Raw genomic sequence first — 18,633 nt, 5'->3', positions numbered from 1 at the left:
TATCGTGATTTTTTCGTGAACCCCCCTCCCCCTATCGAACCTCGCGTGATTTGTGCACAAGCCCTTATCAAATTTTTTAATGAGAGCCGGTGTCGCCAAAACTTATTGGCTTCACACGTAAATACGTTACTCTTCTACAGTATTTTGTTTTCTGTGATTTCAATGGACCATTTCTGCCTAGACCAACAGTCTCTTTTTCATCTAGGTAAAATGCTGTCAAATCTAATTCTGGGCGAGAGCGGCAGCATATAAGCTCTCATGAGACCTGCATGAGACCTATTAATATCTATGACACATTTAAGTAGTTAGCTGATGCACACAAAAGCGAGTCCGACTCGCTCTTGCCGTTTAACTAGTTATAAGTAGCTAGTTTTAAGTGTTTTCCTAGTACTCACCAAATTTTATGTAGGTATAAACTTAATTAGAATAATTATAAATGTAGGAAGGCATTAGTTAAATAAGTAAGGCGGTGTATTAGAGTAATTCCGAATACAGTCAAGTGGGATAACAGGGGACAGGAGGGATAAGATTTGACAAAGCAAATATGCCCCAATTATACGAACTTGGCTGACAATATTGTACTTTTTACAATCTTTAAATCAGGATTCACCAGTCTTACGGTGAATTTTTCAACTAACTAGATTGGTTTATAGTCAAAACTTATCCTTCTGTCCAGTGAATGCATTGCGATCACTGCTTCTGTCCCCCACTTGACGGTACCTACTTCATATTGTCCTGATCCCGAAAATGGACTCAAAAATGATAGCATTATGTGTGATATTTAGAATTACCCGACATTCTGAACCGAATACACATCAGGCCTTTTCCGGTAACTTCGAAATAGGTACAGTCGCCATCAGGTGTATCATTATTGTACCTCCCTATTTGTGTCATTTGTTATGGCATTAAGAGTGCACGTTGTAATATTTTTGAACAGTGTTATACAAATAACTACGCTTATATATTTGATGACGTCTGTAACTATAAGTCCTACTGAATACACCAATTTTATAGCATATAGGTACTTGCCACGCCACAGTATTAAGTAGTGATCCAAAAGACTCGAGCCTTTGGAGCTCTATTTTTTAGGGCTCGCCTCATCTCATGACGTCTAAAAGGCTAAAAGCCTATTTAGCTCTTTAGCCCCCGAGCCTAGTTCTATTTAAGAGCCTAGACTCTTGGGGCTAATAACCTTATTAAGCCCCTAAAAAAAAGCCTATTTAGCTCTTTAGCCCCAAGCCTTAATAAGGTTATTAGCCCCAAGAGTCTAGGATCTTAAATAGAACTAGGCTCGAGGGCTAAAGAGCTAAATAGGCTTTTAGCCTTTTAGGCGTCAAGAAATGAGGCGAGCCCTAAAAAAAGAGCTAAAAGGCTCGAGTCCTTTGGATCACTAGTATTAAGGTTCCGTCACATAGGCGCGTTTTCCGGGCGGGGCGTGAGCGTTTTATATGTAAAAGCGGCGCGCCCCGCTTACGCGCTGCCCGCAAAACGCGCCTGTGTGACGGAGCCTTTAAAGTAATGACTAATGTATCAATCTTTGCCAAGTAGTAAATTATAAAGTGGACCTACCGCGAACATCGTAAATCGAAATATCTGCCTCTATCGCTCTTGCAAATATCGCTATCTCTCTTTTTTGTAGTCTTTTTTGCTTTATATTATTTATTTGATTATGTCACTTTATGCTTTACTACCTTTATACTTAAGAGGCCCACAGATTACCAGTTCGCCGGACGATATCAGCCTGTCAGTTAATAGGTGACAAAAGGTGACAGTTACGAACAACTCACAGGCTGATATCGTCCGGTGAACTGGTAATCTGTGGGCTCCTTAAAAGATACCATATCTACTGAAAAAAAAATTTTATGTTTTTTGTTTTGGAAGAACAAGGCCTAAAATAAGCTCAAAATTTATAGTATTAGGTTCATGTATAGCTATTGTCGCCGTGCCAAGGCTAGAACTAGTCAAGTTAGTCAAGTAGCTTGAAATTGGTATTTTAGTACTACATACTATATATTGAACTAGCTTACAATTTTAATAGTAGATATGTAATGTCTAATGTTTATGGAACTGTGATAAAAAGTGAAATTATTAGAAATACACTGGAAAAAAATCTATAATTTATTGAAGATGTGTTAAATATTTGTAAATTGGTTAACGATAGGTAAATATGCATTTGTGTTTCTGTTAATAATTAAGTTGGTGCAAAATTGAATTAAGCCACGAAAAAAAGGATTTTTAAAATATGTATTAAAATATAATTTTAATTCTGCTCATACACCTTTTTTATTCTGTGACCTGTAAGTTTTATTTAATCATATTTACCGTACCACGTAGTAAATTATATTGTATAAAACTATCTGAAGGACTCGTAGATAGATAGAATACTCTTTATTGGCACACCTCAGTAGAAAGATACAAAAGAAAATAACAATTGGTTAAATGTAATTAATAATTAATCGTAATTAGTCGTTTTGTGTTTTATTCACCATGTGCAGCTCTAATGCATTTATACAGTGGCTTTAAGTCGCTTAATGAACAAACAACTGTATATAGGTAAATAGCACACGATTATTGCGCGGGTCGCTCATATCAATTGCCTCACGCTTCTATATTACCAGATTCTTAACAAGCAGTCAATGAAACGTGAAGGTCTTGGCTCATTGCCGCAACATTAATGTGATACGACGGTGTGTAGTATTAAACCTATAATTACTTACGAACGCAGGAACTAAAGGCACAGCGCATCAAATACGCTCAACGTTTTCGTAGCGCTACACTCGTAGCCGATCGCAGCGTTTCTCGCTTCGTAGAGGAAAGCGACTGCGAACAGAGAACCCGCCAAGCGGGTGACCGGCATTCAATGAGTTTAATTAACGCATTCACTGCGGCAACCCGCCGGGCGGGTGCTCAGGCCGTAGTCGCTTTTCGCTACATACACATTTTCCCATGTTATCGGCTACGCTCGTAGCGCGTAGCACGCGCTGGCGCTGGCACTGAGTGTGTTAACACATTCACTGCCAGGAACCCGTCTAGTGGGCGCTCGTAACTTTTGCTCAGATGCCAGACAACCCGTTAGACGGGTTGTTGCTATAGGTAGCCACAGATAACAACGGGCTACCCTAAAGAGCCAACCTATAGTTCGTTCTTTTTAGCATTAGAAAGAACTTGTAAGAATGTAAGTGATCTTGACATGTCTTTTAATTGAAAAACGCTTTATAAAAATCAATAAATATTACTTATGAAAGCAGAAGAATATAAAAGATCGTATTAGATTCATAATTGTTACATATTTGCCGTAACTTATTTTTAAAATGTGTTTTTCAATTAAAAGACACATCAAGATTGTTTACCTTATTTCTAAAGCTGAAAAAACGAACTATAGCGGGCGCACATCGATCGCCACGGCTAGCAGGGTTTGAAAGTAGTTTTAATTATTATACCTACTTAGACATGTATCAATAGGTATGTTGGATATATAGACAGGCCTTGCTTAGATATTAAGTTGTTTTTTTTTTTTTACAAGCTTTTATTTAGTTTCACCTGTCCGTTGTCTGTCTGTCTGTCGGTCTGTAATCAAATCTTGCAAGTTAAATTTGATCCACTTCCCGGTTTCCGATTGAGCTGAAATTTTGCATGCATGTATAAATCGGATGACAATGCAATATTATGGTACCATCGAGCTGATCTGATGATGGAGACCGGAGGTGGCCATAGGAACTCTGTGATGAAACAACGCAACCTAATTGTTTTATGGGTTTTTAGAATTGTCTCAATGAGTATTAGTTGTCTGTCGTAAGAAAAGTACAGGCAGCGATAAAAGCTTGTACCAAAAAAGAATTTTTTGCCAAAAACTTTTTAAAATGGTAACTTGCATTTGATTTCAGAAATCATGTCACATTTTCCACGACCATGGATGACTGAGAATCGTATATACTACCTAATCTGAGAAGTCTTCAAAAATTTTCTAATTATTACGTTATTTAATGCTTTACTAGATAACAATTGATTTGTAAATGCGACACTAGTGGCGAGACTAAGAACTAACAAAGTAATAGTAACAGGATGATTGATTATGAAACTTGGCATAGCCCTAGCGCCAACCTAGTACTACAGCTACACTACTGTATTGATCATTATATTCATTATCTATCTGGCCTCGCCAACCCACCCAACAAAAACTATGAAATATTGCATTGTTTTTGGAGTACTGTTTAATTATTTGTCTGGCAGTGAATGTGTTAATTAATACCCAGTAAGTAGTTCGTTGCGTTTAAATTGTTTCCGATTTTAATGTAAAGACCAAGACCATTTTCAAAATGATGTCTATTCTATTTTGCAAGATGGTGACCGTCGCCGTGTATTTTGCAAGATGGTGACCGTCGCCGTGTATTTTGCAAGATGGTGACCGTCGCTGTGTATTTTGCAAGATGGTGACCGTCGCCGTGTATTTTGCAAGATGGTGACCGTCGCCGTGTATTTTGCAAGATGGTGACCGTCGCCGTGTATTTTGCAAGATGGTGACCGTCGCCGTGTATTTTGCAAGATGGTGACCGTCGCCGTGTATTTTTTTGTATGTGTGTAAGTTGTCATTGTAATTCGTTTCGGAGGGGGCTTACTAATATTTGCTTTGAGTTTAGAAAAGTAAAGTTTTAGAACTTAGTTTGACTGCGTTACCTTTCTACACGTTTTACATTAAACCAGAATGGAAGTGTAATAAATAAACGCGATAATAAGTGAAAATTGGTAGATGTATATATGTATGAACCTGATTTATGGTGAACGCTATTAGGTGCTTACTTACTAATTCGTGCGTGAAATCATCATGAAATCGATGCATTAATTTCGAAAGAAAATTAAACAAGCTATCAATCAAATGTATAACGTAAGCTTTAATCCACCTCGTTAAAACGGTAAACAAAATAATAAATAGCGATTTACATAGGTATATATAGGTCGCTGTAATCATGTCTGTCGCGTTGCTTCACTGACAAATTCACTAGTTGCACTTATCGTATATAATTATACCAATGCATGTTAGGTATTGAAACATCCGTTCCAGATTATGCAAGGTAATAAAAGTGAAGAAAATTCAATTTTCAGCTCATTCACGCGTTATAATAGACGAGTTAAGTTGTCTTTGTATATAATTGATCGATATAGGATGTGTTTAAAGGTATAATGAGCAAAGCGAACGCAAAACTGCACTGTGAAAATGGAACAAGTTGAAATTTTTCTACATCCATATAGATAGGTAGGCTATATTATTTATACTTTTATTGATAATTTAGTACAAATTTGGTCTATTTTCACAGATTGCATTTCTTTATGTATGATGAAATGTTTTTTTAATGCAGCAATATATTATATATATTTGTACAGATAGTGATAGCTAAAGCGGCCAAATATCCCGGGCCACCAAATAAAGATGTTTATTTCTATTATAACAAACGTGCCTCTGCACTGTGCACTTTGGCCGTTACTACATTGGATGCTAACTGTACTAAGTAGTTAAGAACATTACTCCGTGGCATTACTCCGTGATCGTTACAGGTCACTTTCAACCCTTGTTTAACAATCTGCTATTAAGTACACATTTTCATTTCCTCGAAGGAAGTTCGGAATAAGGTGCAGGGGGGCAATTGCGACTGCGGGAACATTTCAACTAATCGAAATATCTTCCATGTTTTACATTATTAACTACATATTAGAGTTCCGTATATGTCCAGATAGCGAAAAATATGTGTTCCCCCGCAGTCGAAATTGCCCTCCTGCACCTTACAGGGAATACTATTTTGTTAAAAGTCGTACCTATAATACAATAGTCGTAATACAATAGGCTATTTATAAAAAAATACGAGAGAACTTGCTTTGCGAAACCCGTAGGTATCTACCATACCTATCTAATGGAATATATTTTTACTGATTAGATACTGGTGTTATATTGCTCACTCGGCCTAATATTAAATTATTCTTGGGGAGATGAAGAATCTACGCCAAAAAAGGGAACACATCTCGAAGCAGTTATTGCGCCGTCCGATAATTACTCCGAAGTAGACTTGAACGAAGACTCCTCGATCTGGCAGTTCTGGCGGCCTTGGAAATTATGGAATTGGGGTAATGATAATGATATGTAAACTGTATGTCACTTGTTATTTTGTAAGTACCTATCTTATTTAAGTAGGTTCTTTTTTTCTGTCTACAGAAAGTGTTTTCTCGAAAAAGTAAAAATATCATTGACTGATTGCGTAAGACGTCTAAAGTCCGAGACAATATTGATGCTTCAAGTTAGACAGCTAAACGAGATGGCGCTGTACGACTCCGTACATTATGCGTAAAAAACAATGCCATTGTTTAACAAATGATGAGTGAAAACTATTTTTTCTACATTTTTTATTCAATCCGTCATTGATGCGGCAGTGACTCTGCTGCCGTGTAGGAGTAGGTACTGCCCAAACAATCAAAAACATCTGGAAAAAAATACCCGCATTTATTAGTGATTGCGCTATGTTTCTTTCACATTCACTAGTACCTACTTATTTACATACTACGTATTTGATTACTATTACTAATAACCTATTTTGTTCTACTATAGGTCGCAATTTGATGAACGAAGAATATCATGAAAATGAGAAGAGCAGTTATGGATACGGAAGACACGGGATTTTCCATCGAGACCAAAAAAGATCTAAGATTAAAAACAAAATAAAATTCCTTATTAAAATACACCAATTTCAAACATAACGACATTATCTCTTGTCATTGGACTGATGACTATCTAGATTAATTTCCAGATTGTTGTTATGCCTACTTTTCCTGTACAAAATTTGGTTGATTATAATATTTATTATCGAACGAGCGAGCGAAGCGAACGAAGTTCTTACATTCGACTTGGGACACGCGGCTGGCTAGGGGCACATCCCGGCATTTCGATGTTTTTAAGTTGAACTATCAGAGGATAGTTTGATACTCAAGAACTTAAGTAAATTTGTTCTAATTTAAATGAAATTGGGTAAACGTGTAGTTGAGGGCATTATATTTTAGTCATTAAATTATGAGCAGGCTCGATCAAGGGGTTATTGAGCTAGAAGAGCTTAGAAGGCTAAAAAGCTATTTGTGAGGGGTCTTGCTATTCTGGACATCTTTTTGCAAGAAAGTATGGTCGAGTTTGGTATCAAATGAAAGTGCTCGGCTTGCACTTTTATAATATCGTTTTTAAATTTACCATTTTGAAATAATTAGCAAGATAAAAATAAACATAATATAGGTATTTGACATCAGTTAAGGGCTCCACAGACCTTGTAATATATCAACGCGATTTTTGATCCATTGCCGCCTATAGTGGGACATAAAATAGTAGAAATTAAATAAAATGGAACTTTAAAATTTCCATACTATAGTCGGTCAAACAAGTTTGTCAGTAGAAAAAGTAAATATTCAAATTTTCTATGGGACGATAACCCTTCGCGCCTACATTTTTTAGCCGGTTTTTTCTACTGACGGAAATGGCTTGACAGACTATAAATTGTTGCCATGTGTAAGCATTTTACGTCAAAAATGTGACAGCTACGTAGAAAGTGGCGCCCTCATTTATTAACCGACTTCCAAATCTCAAAAGGAGGAGATTCGATTGTGATTTTTTTTTTATGTTTGTTACTCCATATCTCCGTCATTACTGGACCTATTTTTAATTTTTTTTTATTGTATGTATATGCAAGCTCGAGTTCTGATGATGGTATCCACGAGGAATCGAGGGAACTCCTCAAATCTTAAAGGCATGCGTATAGAGATTTTTGTATTTTCATCAGAAAATCAAGCATTTTCATTAAAAACTGTCATATTTGATGACGTGGAACTGCTGATGATGATCAGAACGGAACTCTACAACGACGCATAGTTCACGTTTGGCGATTTGTCCTCTTCGTTATGTTTGCTAAGCAAGTTAAGTTTTTAAGCCACATTTTTGTCAAGCTCGAGGTCTGATGATGGTATCCATGAGGAATCGATGGAACTCCTCAAATCTTAAAAGCATGCGTATAGAGATTTGTGTATTTTCATCAGAAAATCAAGAATTTACATTAAAAACTGTCGCATTCGATGAAGTGGAACTGCTGATGATGATCAGAATGGAACTCTTCAACGAAGCATAGTTCACGTTTGGCGATTTGTCCTCTTCGTTATGTTTGTTAGGCAAGTTAAGTTTTTAAGCCACATTTTTGTCAAGCTCGAGTTCTGATGATTGGATCCACGAGGAATCGAGGGAACTCCTCAAATCTTAAAGTCATGCGTTTAGAGATTTTTGTATTTTCATCAGAAAATCAAGCATTTTCATTAAAAACTGTCGCATTTGATGAAGTGGAACTGCTGATGATGATCAGAACGGAACTCTTCAACAACGCATAGTTCACGTTTGGCGATTTGTCCTCTTCGTTATGTTTGCTAAGCAAGTTAAGTTTTTAAGCCACATTTTTGTCAAGCTCGAGGTCTGATGATGGCATCCATGAGGAATCGAGGGAACTCCTCAAATCTTAATATGCGTATAGAAATTTGTGTATTTTCATCAGGAAATCAAGAATTTACAATAAAAACTGTCGCATTTGATGAAGTGGAACTGCTGATGATGATCAGAACAGAACTCTTCAATGACTACACGTTTGGCGATTTCGAATTTTGATTTTGACGGAGCTGGCCCTGGAGCCAGACCTGACCCGGATCCGGGCTCTTATCTGGACCTGAACATGGACCTGGACCCGGACTTGGACCTGGACCAAGACCTAGACCTGGACCTCGACCTGGACCTGGTCCTGGACCCGGAACTAGACCCGGACCCGGACTCGGACCGGGACTCGGACCTTGATCCGGAAAACCACTGATACCTAAGCTAAATAAACCACTATGATTACATTGATTACCTACCATAAAATGTAGGTATAAAGTATAATGATGCCAAACTTACTAGCCCCTCCCGCTCAAACCCCCGTACACCGCACCGCACGCGCCGTTAAGTGGGTTAGTTTAGGTTTGAACTGCGATCCTCACAGAACCGAAAAAAAGTGGGTTAGGTTATGTTAGAACTGCGAGCCTTACAGAAACGAAATGCTACTACTAGAAAAGTGGTTTTGGTTAGGTTCGAACTGCAATCCTCACAGAACCGAACTGCTATCAGAGAAGTGGGGTCGTGAGGCTAAAACTGCGACCCTTACAGAAACGAAATGCTACCTACTAGAAAAGTGCGTGGTTTTACCTCCTTTTCTACATAATGCACCATCTATGTACAATAATCTTTCACCGACCCCCATAGAAGTCGGTTTTTTTTTCTTGAAAATTATTTTCTACTATTTTATGTCGAACTATAAGAGTAAGTAGGTGCAACAAAGTCAATCGCTCTATATAATTTTTGACAAACCGCGAGTTCTCAGTTCGGGGCGAACTACTAGTTTTAGTAATAAAATACAGACACGCTTACAAGTAAAGCGATTATTGTCTCTACATCTACATTTTCGCTGGATACTTTCTGCAAAGAAGGGTAAAGGAAATAGGTAAGTAATAGAGTCTGTTCGGAAAAAGGCTGGAATTATTAGTCCAGTGGCCTATTTTATAACGCTACAAGTTACAATTTACAAGTGGAAGTCTCTTAAATTTCTAACCCTATGTGTTAGAACGAGACTTCCGCTTGTAAATTATAACTTGTAGCTTTATAAAATAGGCCACAGTTCTTTTTGACTTTTATATGTGGATAAATCGTTAAACTCGTTGCCATATTTACGGTCACCTTAGTCACTCATAGTTATATGGTACCTTTTTAATATAACCAAACATTTTTCGCCCCTGAAAACCCCCATAGGTACCTATAGCAAATTTCATCGAAATCGTTAGAGCCCCCGTTAATCCCCGAAATATGTATATATGTCGCAGTCAAAAGTGTGAACTGGTCAAAAGAACTTTTAACCGACAAAAACAGGCAAAACTGCTTTTGACTGAGCATGTTGGTCAAAAGTAGTTTTACCTGAAAATCATTGGTTAATAGTAATTGTGACTGTTACTATCAGTCAAAAGTACTCGCAGAGATAGGTAGGTTAGGGTTATTTTCTTTTGCTACGCCCAAAAAACGAAACTGTTCCCAGAGATAGGTAGGTTAGGGTTATTTTTTTTTGCTACGCCCTAAAAACGAAACTGCTGCCAAAAATAGATATGATTTTCAGGTAAAACTACTTTTGACCAACATGCTCAGTCAAAAGCAGTATTGCCTGTTTTTGTCGGTTAAAAGTTCTTTTGACCAGTTCACACTTTTGACTGCAACATATATATAAATAATTATACAAGAATTGCTCGTTTAAAGGTATTATAGATAGATATGGCCAGAGACTGCACAGGATCGGGAAGACTGGAAAAAGTGGGGGGTGGCCTTTGCCCAGCAGTGGGACATTATAGATATATATATTATACTACTCTTTGCATTATAGGCTCCCAATAATAATAATAAATAGATAGATAGATTACATGCATAGATACTCCATGATACAACGATGTCTCATGTCATAAAACAAAATTATAATAATTACGTCACTTGTACGTCACATCAAATTGACATCTGTGACGTCCCACGGTCAAAGGTACCTTATGGCGGGTATGGAGTTATGCATACCCCAGTAATCTACAATAAATAAGCTATCGATAACACAAAAGATCAACCTTCTAGGTTGCGTAGTTACAGAGATATGATTTTTTGAAAATAATGTTGTGAAATGAGCAACTTTACGATAGAGAAGTTTTAAGTTTAGCCGCCTAAAAAACTATGTTCCTGAAGTAAGTTACATAGTTGACTACAAATAATAATACCTTATATATCTGAGATTAAAAAAATATTGCGACTTGTTCTGTAATGAAAATAGAAACTTTTGATATCGACTGATCTATGTGTATACTAACCAATCTCTTGAAAATAAAGTTTTATTTCATTTTCACGATTGATTGCAATGAGCTCTCAAGATTTAAATTTTATCTATTAGAAAACGACACTGACAGACAGTTTAAGCAAAAAACAATACCGATTTAGAGGTGAAAATGTATTTTCTGACTTTTTCATATAAAATCACAAAATTGAATATTTTTACTTTTAATGTGACACACAATCAACTTTTCTGAGCACATATGAAAGAAATTCTGTCATTCAAATGAAATAAATCCTAAAACCCCAACTAAATACTATATTTAACCCCTTATGCCACTTTAAACTTACATAACAATAACAGTATTTGCTCCATACATTTACGAAAAGGTACCTTATGGAAATAAATCTAATAATACATCACTACAAAATATCAATCATATTACAGTTTAACTTTTATGAATAGAAAATATTAATTTACATTAAACTGCCCCAAATTTAATTAGTTCTTCGTCATAATAATCTTAAAAAAGACCAATAATTTGTATGTAATGAAAAGGTACCTTGTGATTAAGTTACATGATGAGGCATGATGATGATGGAACAGTTAGGATAAACTAATAATATTTTGGGGTTAAGATGGTATAAATCGTCTATTTCTTATCAATAATATATTTCGGTTGCTATTGAAGATAAGCGGCATTGAGGTTCAATGACCTCAGATATTCCATAAGGTAATGCGTCGGGTATTGGCATTTTTCAGCAAACCAATGGCTGATTTACTGCATGCGACCAAACCAAATGAAGATTATTCTAGTTAAGAAAGACTTGACGAGAGTAACTTTGGTATAATAGCAGGCTACTTGGATTTGTGATGTCGGTCGATGTACAGTTATAATATTTGCGAGGCGCCCCAACCAGAACTGAAATTATCAAATTAGTTTTGCAGAATGCTAATACAGTTCTCTACCAAACTTCTTTTCCCGTATTGACTAGTTTTTTTGGGAATTTTCAATCTTTTTTCCATAAAAACCTTTTCTACTGTAGGAACCACAGAGGTTCCAACCCGCACTGGCCGTTTCTTTGCCATAGAATATTATACTTAATGTCGACATGTCAGTTTTTAACTGTTAGAAAATTCACTTTTGTTCAATGCAAATTATTTACGTTTATCTTATTAGTTATATCTCAGAAGTTGTAAAGATATTAATTTAAATACAGTTTATGAACCATACACAGTGGTTTGATTGTGAACCCACATTGGTGACCCCGACTAAAAACACAAGAACGATGTCGAACGATAACGACAACAATAGTGATGAGACGGTACCTCCGGCAGTGCTAGCAGAGAATCCACCATCAACCAGTGCATTTCCAACGACCGGCATTTTCCGAGTCGGCATACGTGTTCCTCCGTTTTGGCCCGAAGAGCCGGCGGTATGGTTCGCACAACTCGAAAGTCAGTTTACTATATCCGGAATCACCAGCGATACAACTAAATTCTATCATGTAATTGGAAATCTCAACCCCCAGTTTGCGATTGAAGTTAAGGATATAATCTTATCGCCACCCGAATCAAATAAGTATGATAAACTGAAGACTGAATTAATTAGACGATTGTCAGTCTCTCAGGAGCAAAAAATTAGACAACTGATGCTACATGAAGAACTCAGCGATCGCAAGCCCACACAATTCCTGAGGCATTTACGAAGTTTAGCTGGACCATCAGTTCCTGATGACTTCTTACGTCAAGTTTGGTCTGGCCGTTTACCCAATAATGTACAAACTATTGTGGCGTCGCAACCAAGACTTCCACTCGATGATATAGCAGAGTTAGCCGACCGAATCCAAGAACTGGCACCAAGTTCGAGGCACGTAGCCAGCACATCAGCGGAACCGACGGGTGCCGTATCAGAATTAGGTCGACGCGTTGACCAGCTAGCACAGCAAGTGGAAGCTTTACTCAGCGAGGACAATACGCAACGCCGAGGTAGACAACAGACTCGCCTCTACCAATCTCAGAACCGAAACGCGTCTCGATCGAAATCTCGCCAACGCTCTGCATATACTCGCCGTGACGTTCCTGAAGGATTCACTGTTTGCTGGTACCACTATCATTTTGGTTCTAAGGCAACAAACTGCGTGGAGCCATGTACATTCAAGTCGGGAAACATCCGGGGCAGGCAATAGTGGCCGAAAACGTCTGCCCCATTTCGTCAGGCCGTCTATTCATGACAGATCGTGCAACAAAGACCCAATATCTAATCGACACGGGTTCAGACCTGTGCGTATTTCCGCGTTTACTTGTCAACGAACGTCGAAAGAAGACTGATTATGAATTATACGCCGCCAACAGTACAGTAATCGCAACGTATGGTTATATTACTTTACACCTCGATTTCGGCCTGCGACCACTGACTTAATATTAGAAATAGACACACAGAGCGGAACAAAAACGTCAACAAAATGTGGGTCAGAATGACAGTAGCGGCAAATTTGCATTGATGATAAAAACGCTTACGTAAATTATGAGTCAAGATAAATGTTTTGTACGGAAAAGAACTTACTGTCGTAAGCATTAAGTGTCAAATTTGTAAACATTAGTACCAACACTGTTAAAACTTTAAGTCCGATGGCACTAAACGTAACTTCACCTTTGTATTTACGTCAAACAACGTCAAATGAGAATAATGAACGAATGGAGTCACTTTGGTACATTTTAATAGGTATTACTGTACAGAAAAACCAAAGTAATAAATGAATCAATTTAATTTGATCGGGAGTTCAAATAAAATTAATTCATGGTAACAACCCGTTTAAGTTACATAAAACAAATTTATTTTTAATAAGTAAGTATATATAGGTACGTCTTTAAATACTATTTTCCTTGAAATAAATTCAACTTATTAAATAACTGTGTATTTTAGATCTACATAATCTTCGCACTTTCGTTCTTTGCAATATAGTTAGGGTTGCCAGATGGTCGGGATTTGGCGGGATTCTCCCTATTTTTAGCATGTGTTCCCGATTCCCGACAAAGTGAAAATTGTCCCGAAAAACAGCTTCACGTTATAAAACAATACTTTCAAGTTCCGAACTGTCGTCGAGCGAGCGAGCGACCCGCGTTGAGCAGCTCGCCGCCGCGATTTTTTTTTGTTTGTTCAAGATCCCAAAGAATTTTTTCTATTTTTATATAAAAACGTCTATGGGCAGAGCAGCTGACGTAGTGCCAATAATGTAAAATATCGTCGTTTTTAATACAATTACTTTAATTTGAATGTTTATTTTTTCCCGACTTAAGTCCCAAAATCCCGAAAATTTTATATTTTTTCCCGATAATAGCGCCTTTCGATCTGGCAACCCTAAATATAGTGCACGGGGATATTCAGGTCGCTACTGGTACTGATTGGTTATGGTCTTTATCAAGAAATTCCTGTGGTTGTCACTGTGTTCAGACAGGTTTAACATTTACAGTTAGTCGATGTAAGCCCTTATTGGTCGTGTATATGTCGGAAACAGGGAAATGCGCCGAACACACAAGTGCCGTTTTGCCTTGTTTAAAACTGCATCACCCCTATCTCTTGCTATAATAGCAGTACACTCAGCACGTCGCATAGGTTTTCTTGGAAATCTTGAATTTAAACATAATATTATATCTTACGAATTCCATATAAAAATAAAAAAAAGTATTGACCTCACATCGACTCATTAGATTTTTGTTCCTTCACATCCCTTCTTTGGTACTAACAAAATAATTTATACAAAACCATGAAATTACCACCAGATTACATAAATTATGTAATGCTATCCAAAGAACTAACCGAAAGAAATACATTCCAAGCTTTTTCCTTATTTTATCATTGTTATTTTTGCATATTTTGACGACCATTTTACGACATTGTTGACAACTTCACATTTGAGCGGTCTATACAAGACTAAACGAAAAAGTAACGCGTGATCTGTTTTAACGTTACTTTTGCGGGGCCATTTTTTGCGGCTGATTGGGTATCCAGTTCTTATTCTATATCAATGCCTGCGATGAATTTTTGAATGGCGATTTACAGTAGCCGATGCCTCGAAGCCTATTATTGGCGTTGATTTTTTGATCTTTTACAATTTGCTCGTCGACTGCCGCAATCAAAAGCTTATTGACAAAACTACTTCTCTCTTTACTGACGCACAGCAAGTCAGCGCGGCTGAAACTATATCGTCGATTCGCACGACCTTGACTAACGACTCCACGTATACGCTACTTCTACGTGACTTCCCGGATATCACTCGCCCCGCCGGTAAACTAGGTGCCCCTAAGCACGATACAGTGCATCATATAAGGACAACACCTGGACCCCCGGTCTCCAGCCGCCCTCGACGTCTGGATCCTGAGCGCTTAAAGATTGCTAAAAAAGAATTCGATGACATGCTGCAGAACGGCACAGCTCGCAGATCAGAGAGTCCATGGTCGTCACCTTTACACCTGGTGCGCAAGAAAAACAATGGGTGGAGACCTTGTGGAGACTATAGGGCGCTTAATGCTCGAACTATACCCGACCAGTACCCTGTTCGTCACATACAAGATTTCGCTTATATGCTAGCAGGCAAAAACATATTTTCCACCATAGACCTAATCAAGGCCTACAATCAAATACGCGTATATGGACCGGATATTCCCAAAACATCGATAACGACACCTTTCGGAATGTTCGAATTTCCCTTTATGACTTTTGGATTACGTAACGCAGCCCAAACATTCCAAAGGTTCATGGATGAACTCCTTCGCGGATTCGACTTTGCCTACGGTTACCTAGACGACATTTTGATCTCCTCATCCTCAGAAATCGAGCACAAAGAACATCTGAGTCAGCTCTTCAGACGACTTCAAGACTACGGTGTTTTGATCAACACTTCGAAGTGTGTCTTTGGTCAATCTGAAGTAACCTTTCTAGGATATCGCGTCTCAGCACAGGGCATAAGTCCATTGGAGTCGAAGGTGCAAGCTATTAACGACTTCCCAGCGCCGCAAACCGTTAAGGAATTACGAAGGTATTTGGGTATGCTTAATTTCTATAGGCGGTTTGTTCCAGGAGCAGCTAAAATATTGGCACCACTTACTGCCTTGCTCGCTGGAGATCCGAAAGCATCAACACCTATTGTTTGGACCCCAGCACTGCGTGAGACATTCCAACTGAGTAAGTCACATCTGTCAAAGGCTACTTTATTGGCCCACCCAGACTCTGACGCAGAACTGGCTTTACAAACGGATGCATCAGATGTCGCCATTGGAGCTGTACTTCAACAACGCAAAAACGGATCCTGGGAACCGTTGGCTTTCTTCTCCAAGAAGCTAAATTCGGCTCAACAAAAATATAGCCCATACGATCGAGAGTTACTCGCGATATATGAAGCCATCAAGTATTTCCGATATATGGTAGAAGCTCGCTCATTCACAATCCTAACTGATCACAAACCACTAACGTTTGCCTTCATGACAAACCGCGATAAGTGCTCACCGAGACAATTCAGGTATTTCGATTTTATATCCCAATTTTCGACAGATATCCGATTTGTGTCTGGGAAGGATAACATAGTGGCTGACGCTCTCTCGAGAATCGAGGAGGTTACAAAATTCTTAGATTATCAAGCCCTCGCGGAAGCCCAGACAAGCGACACTGAACTGTCGGAGCTTCTACAAGGTGGATCTTCACTCCAGCTACAAAAGATTACAGCCCCAGTCTCAGGTGCACAAATTTACTGTGATGTTTCTACATCGAAACCAAGACCATTTGTTACATTAGCATTCCGCCGACAAATCTTCGATTCACTTCATAACCTTAGCCATCCTGGAGCAAAGGCAACTAGTCGCTTACTGACCCAAAGGTTTGTGTGGCCTGGCATTAAAAAAGATTGTATGCAGTGGGCAAAAGAATGCCAACAATGTCAGCGTAGCAAGGTCACAAGACACACTAATGCACCCTTGGCAGAATTTAGCCTTCCGTCAGCACGCTTTCGCCACGTACATATCGACATAGTGGGCCCTTTACCACTGTCATCAGGTTTCAGGTATTGTCTAACAATTGTTGACCGCTTCACTCGTTGGCCTGAAGCTTACCCATTACAAGACATCACAGCAGACACCTGCGCCGCGGCCTTCGTTGGAGGCTGGATTGCACGATTCGGCTGTCCAGAACGAATAACTACAGACCGCGGACGTCAATTTGAGTCACAACTGTTCAAAAAAATCTCAGCACTCATGGGTTCGACCCATTTAACTACCACAGCTTACCATCCGGCTGCTAACGGTCTCGTGGAAAGGCTCCATAGACAACTTAAGGCCGCCATTATGTGTCACGCTACAACTCAGTGGACAGAAGCGCTTCCCTTAGTGCTACTGGGCATTAGAAGCGCATGGAAAGAAGATCTAAGTAGCTCTCCTGCTGAACTGCTATATGGCGAACCACTTACATTACCAGGTCAGTTCTTCTCTTCATCTTCTCCAGAGCCAGTAGTAGACATCTCCGATTTTGCCAGTCACCTTCGAAAGCACATGAGCCAACTTTCTCCGCAGCCAACATCATGGCACACGAGCTCCAACCGTCCCTTTTACATTCCGAAAGACTTGAAGGATTCTGCATATGTATTTCTGCGTCAAGGTCCGGAACGACGATCTCTGGAAGCACCATACCAAGGACCGTTCAAGGTATTGCGCCACGGAGTTAAAACCTTCGATATTGAAGTTAACGGAAAAACAATTAAGGTTACAATCGACCGATTGAAACCAGCGTATTTAGCTAGAGATGATTGCGCACCTTTCTCATCACCTGCGCGTACAGGCGACGAAACAGCTTCAGATAGCTCTGATTCAAATCATGGTGCAGATGATCAAACGTCATCAGACCAGGACCTAGCGCAAAGGACACGGAGTGGACGGCATGTTCGATTTCCTGCTCACCTGCAAGAATATTATCGACTGTAGCCACGGTCTAGGGGGGGAGTATTGTAGGAACCACAGAGGTTCCAACCCGCACTGGCCGTTTCTTTGCCATATAATATTATACTTAATGTCGACATGTCAGTTTTAACTGTTAGAAAATTCACTTTTGTTCAATGCAAATTATTTACGTTTAGAGTCTGGCTAGCCAAAAATTGTTGACAAATATTTCGTTGTTGTATCACCAATTGTCTATGATTTAAAAAAAAAGCTAAAAGTCAGTTGTCAATTTATGTCATTCATTCAAATTGTTTGCGGTTTATAATGGATTTATTTTAAATAATATTAATAATGTCTATACTGAGTGAGGTTCGCAAACTATTATTTAAGCTGGTAAATAATTACGACAATGTGCGAAGTCGAGGTGTAGCGTTGTATAACGAAAAACTGCAATGTTTACAACTCCTAAACAAATGTAAACAAATTCGGAGGTTGGTGCTCTATAAATATTTTGATACTTAGCATTTAGCATATTTGGCATAGTACTTATGTATTTTTTTGGTGATGGATTAATATTACGGTATTATCGAGCTAGGTCTTATTTATACTACATTTCATTTTTCGCCTTGTAACAATGGTATATGGTGAGAAAGTGTTAACATATGTGTTTATTGTTGACTGTACTTTTCATAGTGGTAGAAATTATGTGAGCTGACTTTGAGTGCACGTCAACGTATATTTAACTTATATCCTTAGGTACCTTACGTGTGCACAGAAAATTAAAAATATTTTCTAGTATCAAAACTATAATTCCTACTACACA

At 38.5% G+C, this 18,633-nt stretch overlaps 1 long non-coding RNA gene across 1 annotated transcript; it reads left to right on the top strand.

Moving 5' to 3' along the window:
* Nucleotides 1-4,716: 4,716 nt before the first annotated feature.
* Nucleotides 4,717-6,741, top strand: LOC134791104 (uncharacterized). Its single transcript, XR_010144257.1, has 3 exons — nt 4,717-5,173; nt 5,928-6,114; nt 6,593-6,741. It is a non-coding gene; the product is annotated as an uncharacterized LOC134791104 (long non-coding RNA).
* Nucleotides 6,742-18,633: the final 11,892 nt, after the last annotated feature.

The sequence above is a fragment of the Cydia splendana genome, chromosome 5 (genome assembly GCF_910591565.1).
Source record: "Cydia splendana chromosome 5, ilCydSple1.2, whole genome shotgun sequence".
NCBI classification, from domain to species: domain Eukaryota; kingdom Metazoa; phylum Arthropoda; class Insecta; order Lepidoptera; family Tortricidae; genus Cydia; species Cydia splendana.
The sequence above is the reverse complement of the archived record's forward strand: the minus strand, read 5'-3'. Positions and strand labels throughout refer to the sequence as shown.